The sequence below is a fragment of the Accipiter gentilis genome, chromosome W (genome assembly GCF_929443795.1).
Source record: "Accipiter gentilis chromosome W, bAccGen1.1, whole genome shotgun sequence".
NCBI classification, from domain to species: Eukaryota; Metazoa; Chordata; class Aves; order Accipitriformes; family Accipitridae; genus Astur; species Astur gentilis.
The window spans coordinates 20,140,366-20,154,029 of NC_064918.1; positions in this window are offsets into that span (position 1 = coordinate 20,140,366).

Sequence of the window (13,664 nt, forward strand, 5' to 3'; positions counted from 1 at the left end):
GAGGAGTGAGAGGGAATGGGGGAAGGAGCGAGAAAATAGGGAACATTGGGACCGAAAGGAAGAGGGGAGAGAGACACAAGCGAGGGGAAAGAGACACGCGAGGGAAAAGATGGGAAAGAGGGAAATGTGGGAAAACCAGAGAAACCGTGACGGCAAGGGAAGAGAGAGAGTGGAGGAGTGAGAGGGAATGGGGGAAGGCGAGAGAAAGTGGGGGAAATAGAGACCGAAGGAAGAGAGGAGAGAGACACAGGCGAGGGGAAAGAGGCACGCGAGGGAACATATGGAAAAGAGGGAGATGTGGGGAAGCCGGAGAACAGTGACAGCCGAGGGAAGAGAGAGAGTGGAGGAGTGAGAGGGAATGGGGGAAGGCGAGAGAAAGTGGGGGAAATAGAGACCAAAGGAAGAGAGGAGAGAGACACAGGCGAGGGGAAAGAGTAAGGCGAGGGAACAGATGGAAAAGAGGGATTTGTGGGAAAGCCGGAGAACAGTGACAGCCGAGGGAAGAGAGAGAGTGGAGGAGTGAGAGGGAATGGGGGAAGGAGCGAGAAAATAGGGAACATTGGGACCGAAAGGAAGAGGGGAGAGAGACACAAGCGAGGGGAAAGAGACACGCGAGGGAAAAGATGGGAAAGAGGGAAATGTGGGAAAACCAGAGAAACCGTGACGGCAAGGGAAGAGAGAGAGTGGAGGAGTGAGAGGGAATGGGGGAAGGCGAGAGAAAGTGGGGGAAATAGAGACCGAAGGAAGAGAGGAGAGAGACACAGGCGAGGGGAAAGAGGCACGCGAGGGAACATATGGAAAAGAGGGATTTGTGGGAAAGCCGGAGAACAGTGACAGCCGAGGGAAGAGAGAGAGTGGAGGAGTGAGAGGGAAGGGGGGAAGGAGCGAGAAAATAGGGAAAATTGGGACCGAAAGGAAGAGGGGAGAGAGACACAGGCGAGGAGAAAGAGACACGCGAGGGAAATAATGGGAAAGAGGGAGATGTGGGAAATGCGGAGAAACCGTGACGGCCGAGGGAAGAGAGAGAGTGGAGGAGTGAAAGGGAATGGGGGAAGGCGAGAGAAAGTGGGGAAATAGAGACCGAAGGAAGAGAGGAGAGAGACACAGGCGAGGGGAAAGAGGCACGCGAGGGAACAGATGGAAAAGAGGGATTTGTGGGAAAGCCGGAGAACAGTGACAGCCGAGGGAAGAGAGAGAGTGGAGGAGTGAGAGGGAATGGGGGAAGGCGAGAGAAGCTGGGGGAAATAGAGACCGAAGGAAGAGAGGAGAGAGACACAGGCGAGGGGAAAGAGACACGTGGGGGAAAACAAGGGAAAGAGGGAGATGTGGGGAAGCCGGAGAAACCGTGACGGCCAAGGGAAGAGAGAGAGTGGAGGAGTGAGAGGGAATGGGGGAAGGCGAGAGAAAGTGGGGGAAATAGAGACCGAAGGAAGAGAGGAGAGAGACACAGGCGAGGGGAAAGAGGCACGCGAGGGAACATATGGAAAAGAGGGATTTGTGGGAAAGCCGGAGAACAGTGACAGCCGAGGGAAGAGAGAGAGTGGAGGAGTGAGAGGGAATGGGGGAAGGAGCGAGAAAATAGGGAAAATTGGGACCGAAAGGAAGAGGGGAGAGAGACACAGGCGAGGGGAAAGAGACACGCGAGGGAAATAATGGGAAAGAGGGAGATGTGGGAAATGCGGAGAAACCGTGACAGCCGAGGGAAGAGAGAGAGTGGAGGAGTGAGAGGGAATGGGGGAAGGTGAGAGAAAGTGGGGGAAATAGAGACCGAAGGAAGAGAGGAGAGAGACACAGGCGAGGGGAAAGAGGCACGCGAGGGAACATATGGAAAAGAGGGATTTGTGGGAAAGCCGGAGAACAGTGACAGCCGAGGGAAGAGAGAGAGTGGAGGAGTGAGAGGGAAGGGGGGAAGGCGAGAGAAATTGGGGGAAATAGAGACCGAAGGAAGAGAGGAGAGAGACACAGGCGAGGGGAAAGAGACACGTGGGGGAAAAGATGGGAAAGAGGGAGATGTGGGGAAGCCGGAGAAACCGTGACGGCCAAGGGAAGAGAGAGAGTGGAGGAGTGAGAGGAAATGGGGGAAGGCGAGAGAAAGTGGGGGAAATAGAGACCGAAGGAAGAGAGGAGAGAGACACAGGCGAGGGGAAAGAGTAAGGCGAGGGAACAGATGGAAAAGAGGGATTTGTGGGAAAGCCGGAGAACAGTGACAGCCGAGGGAAGAGAGAGAGTGGAGGAGTGAGAGGGAAGGGGGGAAGGAGCGAGAAAATAGGGAAAATGGGGACCGAAAGGAAGAGGGGAGAGAGACACAGGCGAGGGGAAAGAGACACGCGAGGGAAATAATGGGAAAGAGGGAGATGTGGGAAATGCGGAGAAACCGTGACGGCCGAGGGAAGAGAGAGAGTGGAGGAGTGAGAGGGAATGGGGGAAGGCGAGAGAAAGTGGGGGAAATAGAGACCGAAGGAAGAGAGGAGAGAGACACAGGCGAGGGGAAAGAGTAAGGCGAGGGAACAGATGGAAAAGAGGGATTTGTGGGAAAGCCGGAGAACAGTGACAGCCGAGGGAAGAGAGAGAGTGGAGGAGTGAGAGGGAAGGGGGGAAGGAGCGAGAAAATAGGGAACATTGGGACCGAAAGGAAGAGGGGAGAGAGACACAAGCGAGGGGAAAGAGACACGCGAGGGAAAAGATGGGAAAGAGGGAAATGTGGGAAAACCAGAGAAACCGTGACGGCAAGGGAAGAGAGAGAGTGGAGGAGTGAGAGGGAATGGGGGAAGGCGAGAGAAAGTGGGGGAAATAGAGACCGAAGGAAGAGAGGAGAGAGACACAGGCGAGGGGAAAGAGGCACGCGAGGGAACATATGGAAAAGAGGGAGATGTGGGGAAGCCGGAGAACAGTGACAGCCGAGGGAAGAGAGAGAGTGGAGGAGTGAGAGGGAATGGGGGAAGGCGAGAGAAAGTGGGGGAAATAGAGACCGAAGGAAGAGAGGAGAGAGACACAGGCGAGGCGAAAGAGTAAGGCGAGGGAACAGATGGAAAAGAGGGATTTGTGGGAAAGCCGGAGAACAGTGACAGCCGAGGGAAGAGAGAGAGTGGAGGAGTGAGAGGGAATGGGGGAAGGAGCGAGAAAATAGGGAAAATTGGGACCGAAAGGAAGAGGGGAGAGAGACACAGGCGAGGGGAAAGAGACACGCGAGGGAAATAATGGGAAAGAGGGAGATGTGGGAAATGCAGAGAAACCGTGACGGCCGAGGGAAGAGAGAGAGTGGAGGAGTGAGAGGGAATGGGGGAAGGTGAGAGAAAGTGGGGGAAATAGAGACCGAAGGAAGAGAGGAGAGAGACACAGGCGAGGGGAAAGAGGCACGCGAGGGAACATATGGAAAAGAGGGATCTGTGGGAAAGCCGGAGAACAGTGACAGCCGAGGGAAGAGAGAGAGTGGAGGAGTGAGAGGGAAGGGGGGAAGGCGAGAGAAATTGGGGGAAATAGAGACCGAAGGAAGAGAGGAGAGAGACACAGGCGAGGGGAAAGAGACACGTGGGGGAAAAGATGGGAAAGAGGGAGATGTGGGGAAGCCGGAGAAACCGTGACGGCCAAGGGAAGAGAGAGAGTGGAGGAGTGAGAGGGAATGGGGGAAGGCGAGAGAAAGTGGGGGAAATAGAGACCGAAGGAAGAGAGGAGAGAGACACAGGCGAGGGGAAAGAGTAAGGCGAGGGAACAGATGGAAAAGAGGGATTTGTGGGAAAGCCGGAGAACAGTGACAGCCGAGGGAAGAGAGAGAGTGGAGGAGTGAGAGGGAATGGGGGAAGGAGCGAGAAAATAGGGAACATTGGGACCGAAAGGAAGAGGGGAGAGAGACACAAGCGAGGGGAAAGAGACACGCGAGGGAAAAGATGGGAAAGAGGGAAATGTGGGAAAACCAGAGAAACCGTGACGGCAAGGGAAGAGAGAGAGTGGAGGAGTGAGAGGGAATGGGGGAAGGCGAGAGAAAGTGGGGGAAATAGAGACCGAAGGAAGAGAGGAGAGAGACACAGGCGAGGGGAAAGAGGCACGCGAGGGAACATATGGAAAAGAGGGATTTGTGGGAAAGCCGGAGAACAGTGACAGCCGAGGGAAGAGAGAGAGTGGAGGAGTGAGAGAGAAGGGGGAAGGAGCGAGAAAATAGGGAAAATTGGGACCGAAAGGAAGAGGGGAGAGAGACACAGGCGAGGAGAAAGAGACACGCGAGGGAAATAATGGGAAAGAGGGAGATGTGGGAAATGCGGAGAAACCGTGACGGCCGAGGGAAGAGAGAGAGTGGAGGAGTGAAAGGGAATGGGGGAAGGCGAGAGAAAGTGGGGGAAATAGGGACCGAAGGAAGAGAGGAGAGAGACACAGGCGAGGGGAAAGAGTAAGGCGAGGGAACAGATGGAAAAGAGGGATTTGTGGGAAAGCCGGAGAACAGTGACAGCCGAGGGAAGAGAGAGAGTGGAGGAGTGAGAGGGAATGGGGGAAGGCGAGAGAAATTGGGGGAAATGGAGACCGAAGGAAGAGAGGAGAGAGACACAGGCGAGGGGAAAGAGACACGTGGGGGAAAACAAGGGAAAGAGGGAGATGTGGGGAAGCCGGAGAAACCGTGACGGCCAAGGGAAGAGAGAGAGTGGAGGAGTGAGAGGGAATGGGGGAAGGCGAGAGAAAGTGGGGGAAATAGAGACCGAATGAAGAGAGGAGAGAGACACAGGCGAGGGGAAAGAGGCACGCGAGGGAACATATGGAAAAGAGGGATTTGTGGGAAAGCCGGAGAACAGTGACAGCCGAGGGAAGAGAGAGAGTGGAGGAGTGAGAGGGAAGGGGGGAAGGAGCGAGAAAATAGGGAAAATTGGGACCGAAAGGAAGAGGGGAGAGAGACACAGGCGAGGAGAAAGAGACACGCGAGGGAAATAATGGGAAAGAGGGAGATGTGGGAAATGCGGAGAAACCGTGACGGCCGAGGGAAGAGAGAGAGTGGAGGAGTGAAAGGGAATGGGGGAAGGCGAGAGAAAGTGGGGAAAATAGGGACCGAAGGAAGAGAGGAGAGAGACACAGGCGAGGGGAAAGAGTAAGGCGAGGGAACAGATGGAAAAGAGGGATTTGTGGGAAAGCCGGAGAACAGTGACAGCCGAGGGAAGAGAGAGAGTGGAGGAGTGAGAGGGAAGGGGGGAAGGAGCGAGAAAATAGGGAAAATTGGGACCGAAAGGAAGAGGGGAGAGAGACACAGGCGAGGGGAAAGAGACACGCGAGGGAAATGATGGGAAAGAGGGAGATGTGGGAAATGCGGAGAAACCGTGACGGCCGAGGGAAGAGAGAGAGTGGAGGAGTGAGAGGGAATGGGGGAAGGCGAGAGAAAGTGGGGGAAATAGAGACCGAAGGAAGAGAGGAGAGAGACACAGGCGAGGGGAAAGAGGCACGCGAGGGAACAGATGGAAAAGAGGGATTTGTGGGAAAGCCGGAGAACAGTGACAGCCGAGGGAAGAGAGAGAGTGGAGGAGTGAGAGGGAAGGGGGGAAGGAGCGAGAAAATAGGGAACATTGGGACCGAAAGGAAGAGGGGAGAGAGACACAAGCGAGGGGAAAGAGACACGCGAGGGAAAAGATGGGAAAGAGGGAAATGTGGGAAAACCAGAGAAACCGTGACGGCAAGGGAAGAGAGAGAGTGGAGGAGTGAGAGGGAATGGGGGAAGGCGAGAGAAAGTGGGGGAAATAGAGACCGAAGGAAGAGAGGAGAGAGACACAGGCGAGGGGAAAGAGGCACGCGAGGGAACATATGGAAAAGAGGGAGATGTGGGGAAGCCGGAGAACAGTGACAGCCGAGGGAAGAGAGAGAGTGGAGGAGTGAGAGGGAATGGGGGAAGGCGAGAGAAATTGGGGGAAATAGAGACCAAAGGAAGAGAGGAGAGAGACACAGGCGAGGCGAAAGAGTAAGGCGAGGGAACAGATGGAAAAGAGGGATTTGTGGGAAAGCCGGAGAACAGTGACAGCCGAGGGAAGAGAGAGAGTGGAGGAGTGAGAGGGAATGGGGGAAGGAGCGAGAAAATAGGGAAAATTGGGACCGAAAGGAAGAGGGGAGAGAGACACAGGCGAGGGGAAAGAGACACGCGAGGGAAATAATGGGAAAGAGGGAGATGTGGGAAATGCAGAGAAACCGTGACGGCCGAGGGAAGAGAGAGAGTGGAGGAGTGAGAGGGAATGGGGGAAGGTGAGAGAAAGTGGGGGAAATAGAGACCGAAGGAAGAGAGGAGAGAGACACAGGCGAGGGGAAAGAGGCACGCGAGGGAACATATGGAAAAGAGGGATCTGTGGGAAAGCCGGAGAACAGTGACAGCCGAGGGAAGAGAGAGAGTGGAGGAGTGAGAGGGAAGGGGGGAAGGCGAGAGAAATTGGGGGAAATAGAGACCGAAGGAAGAGAGGAGAGAGACACAGGCGAGGGGAAAGAGACACGTGGGGGAAAAGATGGGAAAGAGGGAGATGTGGGGAAGCCGGAGAAACCGTGACGGCCAAGGGAAGAGAGAGAGTGGAGGAGTGAGAGGGAATGGGGGAAGGCGAGAGAAAGTGGGGGAAATAGAGACCGAAGGAAGAGAGGAGAGAGACACAGGCGAGGGGAAAGAGTAAGGCGAGGGAACAGATGGAAAAGAGGGATTTGTGGGAAAGCCGGAGAACAGTGACAGCCGAGGGAAGAGAGAGAGTGGAGGAGTGAGAGGGAATGGGGGAAGGAGCGAGAAAATAGGGAACATTGGGACCGAAAGGAAGAGGGGAGAGAGACACAAGCGAGGGGAAAGAGACACGCGAGGGAAAAGATGGGAAAGAGGGAAATGTGGGAAAACCAGAGAAACCGTGACGGCAAGGGAAGAGAGAGAGTGGAGGAGTGAGAGGGAATGGGGGAAGGCGAGAGAAAGTGGGGGAAATAGAGACCGAAGGAAGAGAGGAGAGAGACACAGGCGAGGGGAAAGAGGCACGCGAGGGAACATATGGAAAAGAGGGATTTGTGGGAAAGCCGGAGAACAGTGACAGCCGAGGGAAGAGAGAGAGTGGAGGAGTGAGAGAGAAGGGGGAAGGAGCGAGAAAATAGGGAAAATTGGGACCGAAAGGAAGAGGGGAGAGAGACACAGGCGAGGAGAAAGAGACACGCGAGGGAAATAATGGGAAAGAGGGAGATGTGGGAAATGCGGAGAAACCGTGACGGCCGAGGGAAGAGAGAGAGTGGAGGAGTGAAAGGGAATGGGGGAAGGCGAGAGAAAGTGGGGAAAATAGGGACCGAAGGAAGAGAGGAGAGAGACACAGGCGAGGGGAAAGAGTAAGGCGAGGGAACAGATGGAAAAGAGGGATTTGTGGGAAAGCCGGAGAACAGTGACAGCCGAGGGAAGAGAGAGAGTGGAGGAGTGAGAGGGAATGGGGGAAGGCGAGAGAAATTGGGGGAAATGGAGACCGAAGGAAGAGAGGAGAGAGACACAGGCGAGGGGAAAGAGACACGTGGGGGAAAACAAGGGAAAGAGGGAGATGTGGGGAAGCCGGAGAAACCGTGACGGCCAAGGGAAGAGAGAGAGTGGAGGAGTGAGAGGGAATGGGGGAAGGCGAGAGAAAGTGGGGGAAATAGAGACCGAAGGAAGAGAGGAGAGAGACACAGGCGAGGGGAAAGAGGCACGCGAGGGAACATATGGAAAAGAGGGATTTGTGGGAAAGCCGGAGAACAGTGACAGCCGAGGGAAGAGAGAGAGTGGAGGAGTGAGAGGGAAGGGGGGAAGGAGCGAGAAAATAGGGAAAATTGGGACCGAAAGGAAGAGGGGAGAGAGACACAGGCGAGGAGAAAGAGACACGCGAGGGAAATAATGGGAAAGAGGGAGATGTGGGAAATGCGGAGAAACCGTGACGGCCGAGGGAAGAGAGAGAGTGGAGGAGTGAAAGGGAATGGGGGAAGGCGAGAGAAAGTGGGGAAAATAGGGACCGAAGGAAGAGAGGAGAGAGACACAGGCGAGGGGAAAGAGTAAGGCGAGGGAACAGATGGAAAAGAGGGATTTGTGGGAAAGCCGGAGAACAGTGACAGCCGAGGGAAGAGAGAGAGTGGAGGAGTGAGAGGGAAGGGGGGAAGGAGCGAGAAAATAGGAAAAATTGGGACCGAAAGGAAGAGGGGAGAGAGACACAGGCGAGGGGAAAGAGACACGCGAGGGAAATGATGGGAAAGAGGGAGATGTGGGAAATGCGGAGAAACCGTGACGGCCGAGGGAAGAGAGAGAGTGGAGGAGTGAGAGGGAATGGGGGAAGGCGAGAGAAAGTGGGGGAAATAGAGACCGAAGGAAGAGAGGAGAGAGACACAGGCGAGGGGAAAGAGGCACGCGAGGGAACAGATGGAAAAGAGGGATTTGTGGGAAAGCCGGAGAACAGTGACAGCCGAGGGAAGAGAGAGAGTGGAGGAGTGAGAGGGAATGGGGGAAGGCGAGAGAAACTGGGGGAAATAGAGACCGAAGGAAGAGAGGAGAGAGACACAGGCGAGGGGAAAGAGACACGTGGGGGAAAACAAGGGAAAGAGGGAGATGTGGGGAAGCCGGAGAAACCGTGACGGCCAAGGGAAGAGAGAGAGTGGAGGAGTGAGAGGGAATGGGGGAAGGCGAGAGAAAGTGGGGGAAATAGAGACCGAAGGAAGAGAGGAGAGAGACACAGGCGAGGGGAAAGAGGCACGCGAGGGAACATATGGAAAAGAGGGATTTGTGGGAAAGCCGGAGAACAGTGACAGCCGAGGGAAGAGAGAGAGTGGAGGAGTGAGAGGGAATGGGGGAAGGAGCGAGAAAATAGGGAAAATTGGGACCGAAAGGAAGAGGGGAGAGAGACACAGGCGAGGGGAAAGAGACACGCGAGGGAAATAATGGGAAAGAGGGAGATGTGGGAAATGCGGAGAAACCGTGACGGCCGAGGGAAGAGAGAGAGTGGAGGAGTGAGAGGGAATGGGGGAAGGTGAGAGAAAGTGGGGGAAATAGAGACCGAAGGAAGAGAGGAGAGAGACACAGGCGAGGGGAAAGAGGCACGCGAGGGAACATATGGAAAAGAGGGATTTGTGGGAAAGCCGGAGAACAGTGACAGCCGAGGGAAGAGAGAGAGTGGAGGAGTGAGAGGGAAGGGGGGAAGGCGAGAGAAATTGGGGGAAATAGAGACCGAAGGAAGAGAGGAGAGAGACACAGGCGAGGGGAAAGAGACACGTGGGGGAAAAGATGGGAAAGAGGGAGATGTGGGGAAGCCGGAGAAACCGTGACGGCCAAGGGAAGAGAGAGAGTGGAGGAGTGAGAGGGAATGGGGGAAGGCGAGAGAAAGTGGGGGAAATAGAGACCGAAGGAAGAGAGGAGAGAGACACAGGCGAGGGGAAAGAGTAAGGCGAGGGAACAGATGGAAAAGAGGGATTTGTGGGAAAGCCGGAGAACAGTGACAGCCGAGGGAAGAGAGAGAGTGGAGGAGTGAGAGGGAAGGGGGGAAGGAGCGAGAAAATAGGGAAAATGGGGACCGAAAGGAAGAGGGGAGAGAGACACAGGCGAGGGGAAAGAGACACGCGAGGGAAATGATGGGAAAGAGGGAGATGTGGGAAATGCGGAGAAACCGTGACGGCCGAGGGAAGAGAGAGAGTGGAGGAGTGAGAGGGAATGGGGGAAGGCGAGAGAAAGTGGGGGAAATAGAGACCGAAGGAAGAGAGGAGAGAGACACAGGCGAGGGGAAAGAGTAAGGCGAGGGAACAGATGGAAAAGAGGGATTTGTGGGAAAGCCGGAGAACAGTGACAGCCGAGGGAAGAGAGAGAGTGGAGGAGTGAGAGGGAAGGGGGGAAGGAGCGAGAAAATAGGGAACATTGGGACCGAAAGGAAGAGGGGAGAGAGACACAAGCGAGGGGAAAGAGACACGCGAGGGAAAAGATGGGAAAGAGGGAAATGTGGGAAAACCAGAGAAACCGTGACGGCAAGGGAAGAGAGAGAGTGGAGGAGTGAGAGGGAATGGGGGAAGGCGAGAGAAAGTGGGGGAAATAGAGACCGAAGGAAGAGAGGAGAGAGACACAGGCGAGGGGAAAGAGGCACGCGAGGGAACATATGGAAAAGAGGGAGATGTGGGGAAGCCGGAGAACAGTGACAGCCGAGGGAAGAGAGAGAGTGGAGGAGTGAGAGGGAATGGGGGAAGGCGAGAGAAATTGGGGGAAATGGAGACCGAAGGAAGAGAGGAGAGAGACACAGGCGAGGGGAAAGAGACACGTGGGGGAAAACAAGGGAAAGAGGGAGATGTGGGGAAGCCGGAGAAACCGTGACGGCCAAGGGAAGAGAGAGAGTGGAGGAGTGAGAGGGAATGGGGGAAGGCGAGAGAAAGTGGGGGAAATAGAGACCGAAGGAAGAGAGGAGAGAGACACAGGCGAGGGGAAAGAGGCACGCGAGGGAACATATGGAAAAGAGGGATTTGTGGGAAAGCCGGAGAACAGTGACAGCCGAGGGAAGAGAGAGAGTGGAGGAGTGAGAGGGAAGGGGGGAAGGAGCGAGAAAATAGGGAAAATTGGGACCGAAAGGAAGAGGGGAGAGAGACACAGGCGAGGGGAAAGAGACACGCGAGGGAAATAATGGGAAAGAGGGAGATGTGGGAAATGCGGAGAAACCGTGACGGCCGAGGGAAGAGAGAGAGTGGAGGAGTGAAAGGGAATGGGGGAAGGCGAGAGAAAGTGGGGAAAATAGGGACCGAAGGAAGAGTGGAGAGAGACACAGGCGAGGGGAAAGAGTAAGGCGAGGGAACAGATGGAAAAGAGGGATTTGTGGGAAAGCCGGAGAACAGTGACAGCCGAGGGAAGAGAGAGAGTGGAGGAGTGAGAGGGAAGGGGGGAAGGAGCGAGAAAATAGGAAAAATTGGGACCGAAAGGAAGAGGGGAGAGAGACACAGGCGAGGGGAAAGAGACACGCGAGGGAAATGATGGGAAAGAGGGAGATGTGGGAAATGCGGAGAAACCGTGACGGCCGAGGGAAGAGAGAGAGTGGAGGAGTGAGAGGGAATGGGGGAAGGCGAGAGAAAGTGGGGGAAATAGAGACCGAAGGAAGAGAGGAGAGAGACACAGGCGAGGGGAAAGAGGCACGCGAGGGAACAGATGGAAAAGAGGGATTTGTGGGAAAGCCGGAGAACAGTGACAGCCGAGGGAAGAGAGAGAGTGGAGGAGTGAGAGGGAATGGGGGAAGGCGAGAGAAACTGGGGGAAATAGAGACCGAAGGAAGAGAGGAGAGAGACACAGGCGAGGGGAAAGAGACACGTGGGGGAAAACAAGGGAAAGAGGGAGATGTGGGGAAGCCGGAGAAACCGTGACGGCCAAGGGAAGAGAGAGAGTGGAGGAGTGAGAGGGAATGGGGGAAGGCGAGAGAAAGTGGGGGAAATAGAGACCGAAGGAAGAGAGGAGAGAGACACAGGCGAGGGGAAAGAGACACGCGAGGGAACATATGGAAAAGAGGGATTTGTGGGAAAGCCGGAGAACAGTGACAGCCGAGGGAAGAGAGAGAGTGGAGGAGTGAGAGGGAATGGGGGAAGGAGCGAGAAAATAGGGACAATTGGGACCGAAAGGAAGAGGGGAGAGAGACACAGGCGAGGGGAAAGAGACACGCGAGGGAAATAATGGGAAAGAGGGAGATGTGGGAAATGCGGAGAAACCGTGACGGCCGAGGGAAGAGAGAGAGTGGAGGAGTGAGAGGGAATGGGGGAAGGTGAGAGAAAGTGGGGGAAATAGAGACCGAAGGAAGAGAGGAGAGAGACACAGGCGAGGGGAAAGAGGCACGCGAGGGAACATATGGAAAAGAGGGATTTGTGGGAAAGCCGGAGAACAGTGACAGCCGAGGGAAGAGAGAGAGTGGAGGAGTGAGAGGGAAGGGGGGAAGGCGAGAGAAATTGGGGGAAATAGAGACCGAAGGAAGAGAGGAGAGAGACACAGGCGAGGGGAAAGAGACACGTGGGGGAAAAGATGGGAAAGAGGGAGATGTGGGGAAGCCGGAGAAACCGTGACGGCCAAGGGAAGAGAGAGAGTGGAGGAGTGAGAGGGAATGGGGGAAGGCGAGAGAAAGTGGGGGAAATAGAGACCGAAGGAAGAGAGGAGAGAGACACAGGCGAGGGGAAAGAGTAAGGCGAGGGAACAGATGGAAAAGAGGGATTTGTGGGAAAGCCGGAGAACAGTGACAGCCGAGGGAAGAGAGAGAGTGGAGGAGTGAGAGGGAAGGGGGGAAGGAGCGAGAAAATAGGGAAAATGGGGACCGAAAGGAAGAGGGGAGAGAGACACAGGCGAGGGGAAAGAGACACGCGAGGGAAATAATGGGAAAGAGGGAGATGTGGGAAATGCGGAGAAACCGTGACGGCCGAGGGAAGAGAGAGAGTGGAGGAGTGAGAGGGAATGGGGGAAGGCGAGAGAAAGTGGGGGAAATAGAGACCGAAGGAAGAGAGGAGAGAGACACAGGCGAGGGGAAAGAGTAAGGCGAGGGAACAGATGGAAAAGAGGGATTTGTGGGAAAGCCGGAGAACAGTGACAGCCGAGGGAAGAGAGAGAGTGGAGGAGTGAGAGGGAAGGGGGGAAGGAGCGAGAAAATAGGGAACATTGGGACCGAAAGGAAGAGGGGAGAGAGACACAAGCGAGGGGAAAGAGACACGCGAGGGAAAAGATGGGAAAGAGGGAAATGTGGGAAAACCAGAGAAACCGTGACGGCAAGGGAAGAGAGAGAGTGGAGGAGTGAGAGGGAATGGGGGAAGGCGAGAGAAAGTGGGGGAAATAGAGACCGAAGGAAGAGAGGAGAGAGACACAGGCGAGGGGAAAGAGGCACGCGAGGGAACATATGGAAAAGAGGGAGATGTGGGGAAGCCGGAGAACAGTGACAGCCGAGGGAAGAGAGAGAGTGGAGGAGTGAGAGGGAATGGGGGAAGGCGAGAGAAATTGGGGGAAATAGAGACCAAAGGAAGAGAGGAGAGAGACACAGGCGAGGGGAAAGAGTAAGGCGAGGGAACAGATGGAAAAGAGGGATTTGTGGGAAAGCCGGAGAACAGTGACAGCCGAGGGAAGAGAGAGAGTGGAGGAGTGAGAGGGAATGGGGGAAGGAGCGAGAAAATAGGGAAAATTGGGACCGAAAGGAAGAGGGGAGAGAGACACAGGCGAGGGGAAAGAGACACGCGAGGGAAATAATGGGAAAGAGGGAGATGTGGGAAATGCAGAGAAACCGTGACGGCCGAGGGAAGAGAGAGAGTGGAGGAGTGAGAGGGAATGGGGGAAGGTGAGAGAAAGTGGGGGAAATAGAGACCGAAGGAAGAGAGGAGAGAGACACAGGCGAGGGGAAAGAGGCACGCGAGGGAACATATGGAAAAGAGGGATCTGTGGGAAAGCCGGAGAACAGTGACAGCCGAGGGAAGAGAGAGAGTGGAGGAGTGAGAGGGAAGGGGGGAAGGCGAGAGAAATTGGGGGAAATAGAGACCGAAGGAAGAGAGGAGAGAGACACAGGCGAGGGGAAAGAGACACGTGGGGGAAAAGATGGGAAAGAGGGAGATGTGGGGAAGCCGGAGAAACCTTGACGGCCAAGGGAAGAGAGAGAGTGGAGGAGTGAGAGGGAATGGGGGAAGGCGAGAGAAAGTGGGGGAAATAGAGACCGAAGGAAGAGAGGAGAGAGACACAGGCGAGGGGAAAGAGTAAGGCGAGG